At 37.8% G+C, this 12,510-nt stretch overlaps 1 long non-coding RNA gene across 1 annotated transcript in view; it reads right to left on the bottom strand.

Annotated features, from left to right (window-relative positions):
* Positions 1 to 12,510, bottom strand: part of LOC123785457 (uncharacterized) — a 262,795-nt gene that overhangs the window by 201,855 nt on the left and 48,430 nt on the right. The window contains exon 2 of the long non-coding RNA XR_006777637.2: positions 11,774 to 11,913. This is a non-coding gene — a long non-coding RNA (uncharacterized LOC123785457). The remainder of the gene's footprint in view (positions 1 to 11,773; positions 11,914 to 12,510) is intronic.

The raw sequence follows: 12,510 nt of genomic DNA, 5'->3' as shown, positions 1-12,510 counted from the left end.
AAGATGAAAACATATTCCAGCTATATTTCCAATATCCAAATCATTTTTTTTTAAATCCTACTTAGAAATGGTCTTTACAAGATGAGGAACATTCCTTCCCCAAGCCTCTATGGAATTAAAGCTTCAGCCTTGGAGACTGAACTAAATTTCTAAAAACTACCAAATGTTATTCCTCAATTGTGTGAGTGAATGAGAATGATCAAGCAAGGTAACTCCACTTGGGGCCAAAACATGAAGTGTGATTCTATGTTAACGAAACAAGTTGTCTTATGACCCACTATCCTTACTGACTCTCTACTGCCTACAGAATAAATTCTCAGTTTTGCAATACTGCATTCAAGATATCCAGCAAAATCTACCTCTCCAGCCTCTATCTTCACCCGCTAGGGCCACACAGGCTACCTGTTGATGGACTCTTTCATACTACTTCTCATGCTATTGCCTTTATCAAGAAAGCCCTTTCTGGCCCTATCTACCCAACTGACACATGTCTTTCAATACTCAAATGTTACTTTTCCAAAAGTCGCCTTAAATCTTTTCTGAAATATGTGTAAGGAAGGATGAATGGATGGGTGGATAGATGAACTAATAAAACTTCTTTATAAAATTGTCTTACCTCTATTCTCAACTCCCAAGCATGGGTTAAAAGCATAAGCTTTGGAATTAGGCAGACCCAAAATCAAATCCCAATTGTGTTATCGAGTGGATATGTGATTTGGGGGAAGAAGTTTAACATCAATAAATTGCAATCCCCTTACCTGTAAAACTGGGATAACACAGCTCATACCACAAAGGGTTATGGGGATGATTAAATGAGATAGAGTAAGAAAAAGCACGTGGCATAATGCCTAACTCAGAATAAACATTTGATAAATTGTAGTTATTTTCTTATTACTATTACTCCTTTGTGTTCTCTCAGTACCCTTCTATCATAGAACTCAAAGTACTTTACTGCATTTAACAATTTACATAGCTCTTAGACAAGAATCACTTCTTTCTTTTTTTTTTTTTTTTTAAAGCATCAGCTCCTACCACACAGTTACTAGGGGTGTAGAAGAATAAGAGAACGAAAAGGGAGGAATCTATAATTTATTGAATCTAACTATATAAATAGGTAAAAGGCACTATGCAGGACATTTTCAATATACTACTTAACCTTGGTAAGGGACTTACAAAGTAAATAAAATTATATCTATTTAAGAGATGAAGAAACTAAATCCTAAAAGCTCAGTGATTTACTCATGATTCAAAGGTGGGTAATGACAAGAGCGGGATTTGCCTTCAGGCCTATCTGACAGTATGCCTGTCTGAGCACACCACTCACACCACAGAGATTAGTCTCCTGACTTCCCATTTCTAGCCCTTCCCAAGGTCAGACTGAGTAAAGTTTGTGGAAATCAGTGGAAAATTTTGCTTAGTGGAGGTAAACTAGGGATTATGATAAGGAGCAGGGGGAAGCACAAAGGGAAAGACTTGTCCGGCATTTATAGTAAAACAAGGGGAGGGCTATCGTGTGTCAATTATCTCAATTTCTTCTTTCTTCCTTCAAAACTGTTTCACATATGATTTAATAAGTTTTTAACTCATTATTTTTCAGTTAATATCTAAGAACATCAAATATAAATGAATCATTCTACTTTAAAACAAATCAAACATTATAGATAACAAAGTCTCCTTTGCCCACCTCTCCAATCCTGGTCCCATCCCTACTACCTCCAAACTAAAAGATCCTGGATTAAGTATGTATTCTTCCAGACATTTAAAAATTCATTTACATACAGAAATGTATAGCCACATAAAATATATATTGTTTCACGTTTAATTAGTGAATAAATTATTTTCACTGTATACACAAACAAAAAAATAAAACCCTGATTTACCCAACTCCTATTCTATGTAGGCATTCTCTAACTCCAAAATGGGTCTTTGCATTATTTCAGAGATTTCCGATAAAGAGATGAAGCTGATTTACTATTTAGTATTGCTATGGTCTCCTCAAAACTGGATCCTAAGAGAGACATTGTAAAAGAAAGCCAAAATAAAGACTACTACCAGAATTAAGAACTGACTACATTTTTTTAAGGTTTTTTTTGGGGGGGTTGTTTGTTTTTTACAGAGAGATGGGGCATGGGGGGGCAGTAGAGAAAGGGAGGAGAGAGAATCTTAAGCAGGCTCCCCACCCAGTGCGGAGCTCGATCCCACGAACCCTGAGATCATGACCTGAGCCAAAATCAAGAGTCGTTCACTTAACTGACTAAGCCAAAATCAAGAGTCATTCACTTAACTGACTGAGCCACCCAGGCACCCCGACCATATTATTTTTAAGTGAAATTCAAACCACACTTTTGCAGAATACTTAAAGTGTCTTCGTGGATGGAGCCCCATGGAACACAGTTTGAAAACAGTTGACTTGTTATTCTCTAGGCCTTTCCTAGGACTGTATTTCTATGATTAATAAAGTGTGTGCGTATCAAACCTAGACTCTGAAAAGGAGACTTGGTTCTTTGGAGGCCTACTCCAAATATCAGAAATCATAAACCCATGAGCCTCAGCCAGGTTGGAACCAGTTCTGACCTTAAAGAGTCCCTCCCTGCAATGCAAACAGTCCCATGTTGTTTCCCCTTCTTGTACCAAAAGAAAAAGAAAAAGTACACATAGACTTATCTTTAAGTGTCAATTTCCTTGTTGAGACCATATTATAATGGAAGGGTTTTGCTGAGAGCTATAAATAGTAATTTCCTTCAGTAGTGATATACTCTCTATTTCCAGTAAGAGCAAGGAAATCCACCAGCTTCTTCCTGGCAACACTATACTACTTATATAAGAAAGTGACCTATAGGATAGTCATATATAAGGTTAAGAGGGTGGGTGAGGGGCCTGGGAAATGGAAGAAGCAGGGGTGATTTTACTTTATTCTCCTGAAACTCCATCACCCCATTTACGTATATGAGGAAAAAAGTAGAAAGTTGTCTCTATGGTTTCCCCCTCCGTCACAAAATAACCACCTAAAGCTCTCCTCTTCAGGGCAGGAAGGATTTGAGATTAAAAGAGACTTAAAAGACATATAGCCAAATACAATGAGTGGACCATTTTTGGGCTATAATTGGAAAAACAACAAAAAAGAAATGTTAAGACAATCAGAGAACTCTGAATGTGGACTTGGTATTAAATAACAAATATTCAGGAATTATTGTTAATTTTGTTAGGTGTGACAGGGCATTGTAGTCAAAATCTGTCCTTTTTTTTTTTTTTTTTTAGATGCATCCTGGAGTATATTTAAGGGTGAAGTGCCATGCTGTCTACTTGTGAGGGTATGTTTGACATTTTTCATGATAGTTTCAAAGAAGAGAGGTAGGGGGTGCCTGGGTGGCTCAGTCGTTGAGCGTCTGGCTTCGGCTTAGGGCGTGATCCCTGCATTCTGGGATCGAGCCCCACATCAGGCTCCTCCGCTGGGAGCCTGCTTCTTCCTCTCCCACTCCCCCTGCTTGTGTTCCTTCTCTTGCTGGCTGTCTCTATCTCTGTCAAATGAATAAATAAAATCTTAAAAAAAAAAAAAAAGAAGAGAGGTAAAGAAGAGTATGGCATAATACTGATGGTTGTTGAAACTAGGTGATGAGTTCATGGAGGTTCGCTGAACTCCTTATTTTTTTTATATGTTTGGAAATTTCCATAATAAAAAGTTTATTTTGAAACTTCTGAAATGTGACCCATTCCTTTACCTAACCACATACCCATGCTCTTTTTTTCCCACCCATCCAGTATATTGATTTATCACTCTAATGACTGGCAGCAGAGTGGTTAAGTTGCAGGCTCTAGAACTACACTGTCTGGGTCATTGCCTGGGGCCTAGCATTGCCCACTTGACCTTATGAGAGTTCATTAACCTCTATATCTCCTCATCTGTAAAATGGGAGATGATAAAATTTGACTTTTGGGCTGTTATGAAGATAAATGTGTTAATAAATGTATTTAGAAGAGTGGCTAGTATATAATAAGCATTCAATAAATCTTAGTCATTATCATTATTAAGTAACTTCTGAAAGTAGGAAGGTACACTACAACATCATCTAGTCTAATTCTTCGTTTAATGAAAGAAAAACTTAGGGTCAAAATGTTTTTAAAAAAGAAAAAATAAATACCTGCCTAAGGACACAAAGCTGGATAAAGGCAGAGCACATTAGAATTCAGCTTTCCTAGAATCCAGGTCAATGTCCTTATACTTTATTCACTTTAATACATATTCAATATTGAATTGAATCAGTATTTGCCATGCTCTCTGCTTAGTACTAAGTAAAAAATTAGATCTTTTCTTTTAAGTAATATACCATCTAGTTGGAACATGGTAATAATACTAGATTTTGTACAGTGACTTTCACTTTTCAAAGTGCTCCTAACAAGCTCAAGGGCAGAAAACTAATCTCTAGTGACAGAAATCAGAATAGTGGTAGCCTCTGGATGGGATAAAAAAAGGGACATGAGCAAACTTACTAGGGTGACAGAAATATACTATATCCTGATTGAGTGCTGATTACATACATTTTTAAAACTCATCAAATCGTATACTTAAGACATGAATTTCACTGCATGTAAATAAATTTTACCCTAATTTTTTAAAATCCCTCTACGTACATGTATTTTGCTGGCTTCTCAACACTGTTAACTACGGAAAATAGGTATTTCTTTAAAGTTGAGAAACGTGGAAATTTTGAAAGGGCATGACCAAGGATATACAGCAAAGCTAAAGCCAGAAGAAGCAGGTCTCAATTCCTGGCCCACTATGACTTCAAATTCAAGAATGAACTCAGACAGCACAAGGTATTAGTACAAGTGGGAAAAGAGAGCAGAGGAGAGAAGAATCACTAGCCTTGTTTGGAGAAAATATGGAGAAGACAAGGACCAACACAGGACAGATGCATTAGGGAAGGCTCTGTGGGTAAAATGGAACTTATCTGAGTCTGTCACGAATGCTCTGTTGGCATCTGCCCCTCTCTGTCACAATGTCTCAGGCTCTTTGAGAGCAGTTATCATATTGCATGCAGTGGACTCCAGGCATAAATACTATCACCTCAGCTTATCCTCTGAGCCCTCTAATTCTTTTTCATTGCCCCTTGTAACTCCTTGCCAATGAACTCCCAGGACAATCCCCTCAGGATAAACTCTGAGCCAAGCGTCTTTACTTTTCCTAATGGCAAAAGCCTTGAGACCAGGAGTAGTAGAACAAAGCCCCAGACATTCGGTGGGATACAGTGAGTGTTTAGTGGTTAAAATAAAAGTCCATTGTCCCTTATTCTTCCCTCCAGATTTTATCAACATGGAAAATAATGCCCTTCACGCAATGGCAAAGTAAAGTACAATGTGGTCTTTAATCTGTCCTTCAGTGTTTATATGTGAGCCATTTGGCACCAAGTAAGCAAACAGGGGTTCACTTAAGTGGGGGAAAAGTTGTCACTTTCACACAATGCATCTGAGCTAAGTGGTGTGATATGAAACTACTGTCTTAAAGCAGAACTACCCACTAAGGAGTTCTGCTCCTGCTGTTACTGCCTTCGATAGCCTGTGGTTTAACAGCACACAGCTGAATGACTCAGTAGTTCATTTCTGTATACAATCCTCATGATCTGCAATGCACTAGCCTTTAGAACTGGAAGTTTCCTTAAAGATACAAGGATGGGAGTGGGAGATGGGGTGGGGAAGGGGCAATGGTGAGGAGGGTCCAGTTACACAGAGCAGCCAAGTCTTGTGACCTGAAACTTCCTTGTGGATTTTAACCTGCAATTGATACTTGATTTTTCCCAGGTCTTCTTCTCTAACTGCTCAGTCCCTGGTGGCTTTGCTTGCCTAATGACAATAAGCATTCTGAGGGATGAGATCAGGCACATTCAGGGTAGTATGGCCACTACCTTCTGCTGTCCTGCCAGATTCTGAAAAAATCAGAATAGCTGAAGTCTTGAGAGCTAATGTAATCCAGGGCCTGGGAATTCAGCTTTTAGAACAGGTGTATGATCTTTTGGAAGAAGAGGATGAACTGGAGAGGGAGGTACATTTGCAGGAGCACATGGGTGAAAAATATACAACTTACAGTGTGAAAGCTCACCAGTTGAAATTTTTTGAAGAAAATACGAATTTCTGAGAATTTAATCTGCCAGAACTAAAACCTATTTTCAAAGGTTTTTGGCTTAAACAGAAACAAACCCAGAGGGCACGTATTGCATGGTGCACTGGGTGTCATACGCAACTAATGAATCATCGAACTTTACATCAAAAACCAGGGATGTACTGTATGGTGACTAACATAATATATTAAAAAAATATTATTATAATAAATAAATAAATAAATAAATAAATAAATAAATAAATAAATAAATAAAATAAATAAACAAATCCAGAATAATGGCTGGAGGCCATTCACCATCCTTATATCTCCTTTTTTGTTGTTGTTGGTTTTTTTGTAACTGGGAAAAAATGGGATGGAACAGAGTAACATGAAGTGATGTCACAAAAGAAAGAAAGCCTTTGTCTATCTTACTCTCTTGATGAGGAAAATCTGTTAGATGTCTGTTTGGTTACTGTTTACTAAGGCTTAAACCACCAACTTTGTATTTAGAACTTTATTTTTTTAGGGTACTAATCAGCTTGATTACAGAGCCATAAAATTAGATTGTAAGTTTTATATTGTACTATAGTGATAAATGCAATAGGAGAAATAAATAATATGTAATAGTGATACTTAGTTGTCATTGTTAATAACCTCAGGTAGTAGTTGATAAATTATTTTTTTAAAAAGTCATTTCATGATTCTGGGAGCAGATCTGAATACAAATATGAAGTTGTATCTACTACTTGAGCAACTGAATTCCTTTTTTACATATTGATGGATGTTTAACCTTTTTATTTAATATGAACCTCATTTACAGTATATAAGAATTGAAACTAAAATATTTTGGCTTTGTCAATCAATGTTTTTTGTACACTGGTTTTTTTTTTAGAGTAATATTTTCATCAGCAAAAGCATTTCTTAAACACTAATTCCCTTTCCAATTAATCAATTTGTAAGTGAAGTCTAGCTCCTTTTAGTTATGTTGGACATACTCATCTCCTGAAGTTTTATCTTCTTGTACCAAATTATTGGTTGTCTTTAAATGTATGACTATATATCACATATTTTATTAGTTGTTTAATAAGAGGTAATTCCCATGTGGGAAATAAATTGTTTTTTGTAAAAGTCAAAAAAAAAAGAGTTCTGAGGGAGAGACTTCATCGTGGTGCTAGGCTCTAGCAGGTAATAACATCATACCTTTCTCATAGGATTTAGCATTTCATGCACACCTACCATGCGCCAGACGTTGGATTTTTACAATGACTCTGTGAGATGAGCACTATAATCCTCACACTACAAACAAGAAAACCAAGCTACCAAAGTAGGTAGTAGCAGAGCAATGATTTGATCTTATGTCTAAGAACCCCACGTAGTTTTCATTTATCCACACTTAAATCATTGAATTTCCATGGTAAGAAAACTTTTATAGCTTCAATTACCTATGTAACTTTAACTTTAGTGATTCCTTTCTGTTATATTAAATTAAAAATTTTCAAGCTATCTCTTAGTGCTGTCTTAAAAATTCCTCTAGATAAGCAAGAGATGGAACTGTCCCAAGGACCAATGGCTGGATATTTTTTATTTGTCCTTCCAGATCCATTTTCCACTCAGCGTTGTGCCCTGGGAAGTAGCCTTTATGCACTACATCATTTAGTTCCCTACTCTCTGGCTTTCAACTGGGCTTACCCACTGGGAGCACTAGATGGTGGTTAAGAGAGAGAAGAGGGTGTTAGTGATAACGGTGTTTTCCTTCTTCCTCTAATTCTGACATCACTGGACATGATAGAGGTCCTTCAGGTTGGCTAGCTTTATCTACAATAACCACAGTTCCTATCCTGTGGCTCTCTTCTAGACCCACATCTATTCTCTTTGGGCTGAAACTTCCCCCTTCACTTGTCCATTCAGTTTAGGGATACCAACTGCTCCCCATTATTGCTAGCCCCAGGATGCTTCATCATCCCTTGTTACTCTCCCTTAAACCTATTCCACTTGAATAAATAGTTCCTAAATTAAATTTTCCTTAATTGCTCCATTTGAGGAACTCATGTATTTCCTGCAGGTTTTCAAACTGATACAACTTGAGCTCTAGAATCTTTTTGATACTTTGGATCACTGAAAAATATGAGGTGCCTTTTCATGCATACATTTGTGCATTCATTCCACAAATATTTATTGAGCACCTATTGTGTGCCAGGCACTGGATTTACAATGGTAACAATTAGACTGTTAGAGCCACTGCTCTCCTACATAAAATACAGTAGATAGATTAAACAGATAATCACACACAAACTAGTAGAACACTATAATTGTGCCATGTGCCATGGCCCAATGAGAGCAAATGAGAGGAGTCAATCTGGTAGGGAGATCAATAAAGGATTGCATAAAAAAGTAAAACTTGAGCAAAAGACAAATAGGTATGTATTGGGCATAGAAGAAAAGAAAGATCATTCCAAGCAGAAGCTGATGACTGATAATAGTTGGTGTGGCAGGGATAGAGAGAGCAGGAGATGCTTGAGGAAAGATAAAGCTGACCAGGCTTTGTAGGCCATATTGAAAAATTGCGTTTATCCTCTATGTTACAGTGTGAAGATTGGGTTGGAAGGCCAAAGTAGATTGAGCACAGACCAGGTAGACAAGGTGAAAAGTAATTTAAATGGTGGTGGGGAAAATGGAGAAAATAGATTAATTTTATATATAGACATAGAGAGAGAGATTGAAAAACAGATTTGCTCCTCCCTGGGAGATTTCAGTGCCTGAAATTATATACATGAATTATATACATGAATACAACTGTCTTAGGGCAATGACTTTTCAACAAATGGAAAAATTCTGCCTTCTCATTATGGGATAGAGGTCAAGAAATATTATTCTAGGTTTAAGAAAAAGGATGAAACTCAGTAATGCAGTTATATACACAGGGTCAGGACATAAAAATTGTCCCCATATTGACTTCCTGTCTTGACCTCTAACAATTCTCACTCCTTAGGAATTCAGTAAGAAGGAGAGACTGAGTTCTAGAGAGAGCTGAGAAACCCAGAGAGATGAAAGTTACCATCTTGGCTCTCCCGCTTACTGTGTTGACTATGCAATTAGTTAATTTCTCTGATCTTCACATTCCTCTTCCATAAAATGAGAATGATAAATATTTCATAGGATTGTTGTGAGGATTAAATTAAGTAATGTATGTATATACATATGCTATTCACTAATTCAAGTAACAGAACACTGATTTTAAGAGGACTTAAAGCAAACTTATCTAATATATTGTGAAGTGTTAGGTATGACAGATTTCAAGGTCTATTAACTCAACAGCATAATCAATTTCTTTCTTTCTCCTCTATCACCCTGGATGTGTTTTTGACTCTTGCACTGGCTCCCCTCATCATCATAAGTTAGAAGTATTACATTTAGGGGTGCCTGGATGGCTCAGTCGGTTAAGCATCTGCCTTTGGCTCAGGTCATGATTCTGGAGTCCTGGGATCGAGTCCCACATCAGGCTCCCTGCTCAGTGGGGAGTCTGCTTCTCTCTCTGCACTTCACCCTGCTCATGCGTGCTTTCTCTCTCATTCTCTCTCTCTCCCTCAAATAAATAAAAATTCTTGGGGTGGGGGAAGAAGTATCACATTTAAAGAGAGAAACATCCAAAGTGGAAAGGAGTATCTTTTTCACTACTCCCTACTTGAATGTGAAAAACCTTTACCAAACAACAATAGACTTATATCTCATTAACTAGAACTGAAAGTAAAATACACAAAGGCAGGAACATTTGTCTGTTTTGCTTAATGATGTATTCCCAACATTCAAAATAGTGGTTAGGCCTCAAAAACCATTCATTGTTTGAATGGACTGCATGCCTAATTCTAATCTAACCACTAGTAAGAAAGTGGGATTACCATGTCCTGGCACTTTTTCTGTAAAAAGCAAAATAAAAACAATTTTAGGCTTTGTGGGTTGCATAGAACCTCTATAGTATATTCTTCTTTTTTCAACCCTACAAAAATATAAAAAATATTCTTAGCTCATGGGGCTTCCAAAAACAAGCCAAGGAATGGATGGCCCACAGGCCATAGTTTGCTGCCCCCTGGCTTAGATTAATCACATGGGGTGAAATGGAGGGACAGTCAAGCACCATGACCAGCAGAATATGTACAACACTCAGCAGAATCCATCACATGTAAAAAGCACTCAATAAATATCAGCTGCCATTGTTTTTGATGATGTATTATTTTCCTTGTTCTTCTTTTTCTAGGATAGCTGGACTCCAGAGACCTCTGTCCTGTGATAAACCTGCCATAGGCTGTGGACTGCCTCTGACTCTGGACTGAACCATGTGGGCCAGGGCACAGAAAGACATACCTTACAAAAAGAAGTAAAGATAGAGAAAACAATAAGCTCAGGATCAAAAACCAAGATTCACAAAATTAGCAAAGGATGTGAGAAGTGTATGATGGTGGAGGAAATGAATTCTATTCTCAAACATTAGAAAACTCAGAGTTAAAAAAGTAAAATAAGTTCCTTTACTATCTCAGAATCTTGAATAGGCTAATAGGCAACCAGTCTCACCAAGGTAAAAACCTCTGTGCTATTTTCAGTACAACAGAATTATTTCTCCAGGGACCATTCTATGAGATTTTTTTAAAAACATTGCCTTTAAGGTTTATAGCTGGTATGTCTCTTCACTGTCTTATACTATCTGATCTTCAGCAGCAGCCCACTGAATCTGGGAAGAATGTTATTATCCCCACTCATTGGTGAAATTAAAAAATATTTAACAACCAATATAGCTGGGGACTAATCACAGCCCTGGAATGAGGTGGGTCCTTAACGCCCCCTGCTGAGCCCCACACTGCCACCTTTGTTACTAAATTATGAGGAGGTGGGTGGGAATGTTAAAGGAGGGGGTCAGTTAGAGTAGCTATTCACCAAACAGTACAGAAGGATTTCAATATTTTAATAAGCAGCGTAGCTATACCAGTGTGTACCAGATGACTTTGAGCCCTACCTACTTTTGCCAAACATAAAAGGAAGAAAGGAAGAAAGAAAGGAAGGAAAGAAGGCAGGGCTTTTCTAGGATTCTAAACCAGTAAATGGAAGAGCTTAGATTCAGAATTAGTCTTCAATAATCCAAACCCTCTACTATTTTTTCTGTTACCCACTTTTTTTACTTGTATGTTCTTTTTCACATCCTGTGGATCATCCCAGTCAATGACTCAGATCAGAGAAAAGAATATCGTATTTGGAGACAGAAGACTAATGTTTGGGTCCTACTTCCAGTATTTATTAGTTGTGAGACCTTGGGCAATTCACCTGATCTTACAAGACTGAGTTTCTTCACTGGGGAAATCACAGTAATTATGTCTGCACTGCAAGGCAGCTGAAGAAAAGCTTTGTAAAATATTAAGTACTATTCAGATGTCAGCCATTCACATTATGCACAAATTGGCAGTTTTCATCCTAAAAACCTGAATGTTGGAACTGGAATTCTTTTTCCAGATGAGAAAACTCAGACTTCTGAGAGATTAAATTACTTGCCCAAGGTCACACAACTAGTGATGATAGAGCCAGGAATGATTTCAAAGCTCTTGACTTCTAATTCATGGCTTTAGCTTTTGGCAGCCTCCAAACTCACATCACAGGCTGCCTACAAAGATGGAAATGTGAATGATCTTAACTTACAGTCAGAGCTATGTTGGCAGGCCTTTGTTATCAGCTCCTTCCAAGTCTGCAGGAAGAAGGCCTACTTCTGGCCCAGCATATATCTTCTATAATTCAGGGTGCTACCAGCCAATTGCTAGGCCACTCCAGCAGCTGTGGGACTGGAATAGCAAAATTATGGTGTTAATGACAATATTTCTGCTACAGATACACAAGCAAACGATAGCATGGATGAGTACAGTGCCTACCCCAGAGGGTCTGACTTTCAAGCCCTCATCTGCCACAGGCCAAAGGGGTCATGATTCGTAGTATGACAACTGAGAAGGAAGAGTTATTCTCAGCTTAGGAAGATTTAGCCTAGGTTGCCTCAAAAAGACAACCCTCACTGAAAAGCAACACAAAGTCAAATGATAAGGATATCCCCAATCCCAGAACTCAAGGCAAACTGAGTAAATCAATGAGGTTTTGTAAAATCTGGTTTTGGAGTCAAATAATTTTTGGATTCAGAAACCAAGTCTTCCACTTACTAGGTCTGGTAGTGATTTGCACAGCCCCCCAAATTTCTTGCTCTGCCTTCCAGGCATATAATAGGGCTACACTTCCTGGCTTGCCTGTAGTTAGGTGGAGTCACATGACTAATCTTGGCAAATACATTGTGAGAAAAAGGGATGTATGTCATTTCTAGGGCAAGCTTTTATTGCTGGTGTGACACTCTCTAGAGATGTCTTTTCCTCTGGTACAGCAATATTTGTGATGGT

This window comes from Ursus americanus, chromosome 15, assembly GCF_024610735.1.
Source record: "Ursus americanus isolate L20-20 chromosome 15, mUrsAme1.1.p, whole genome shotgun sequence".
Lineage (NCBI taxonomy): Eukaryota > Metazoa > Chordata > Mammalia > Carnivora > Ursidae > Ursus > Ursus americanus.
The sequence above is the reverse complement of the archived record's forward strand: the minus strand, read 5'-3'. Positions and strand labels throughout refer to the sequence as shown.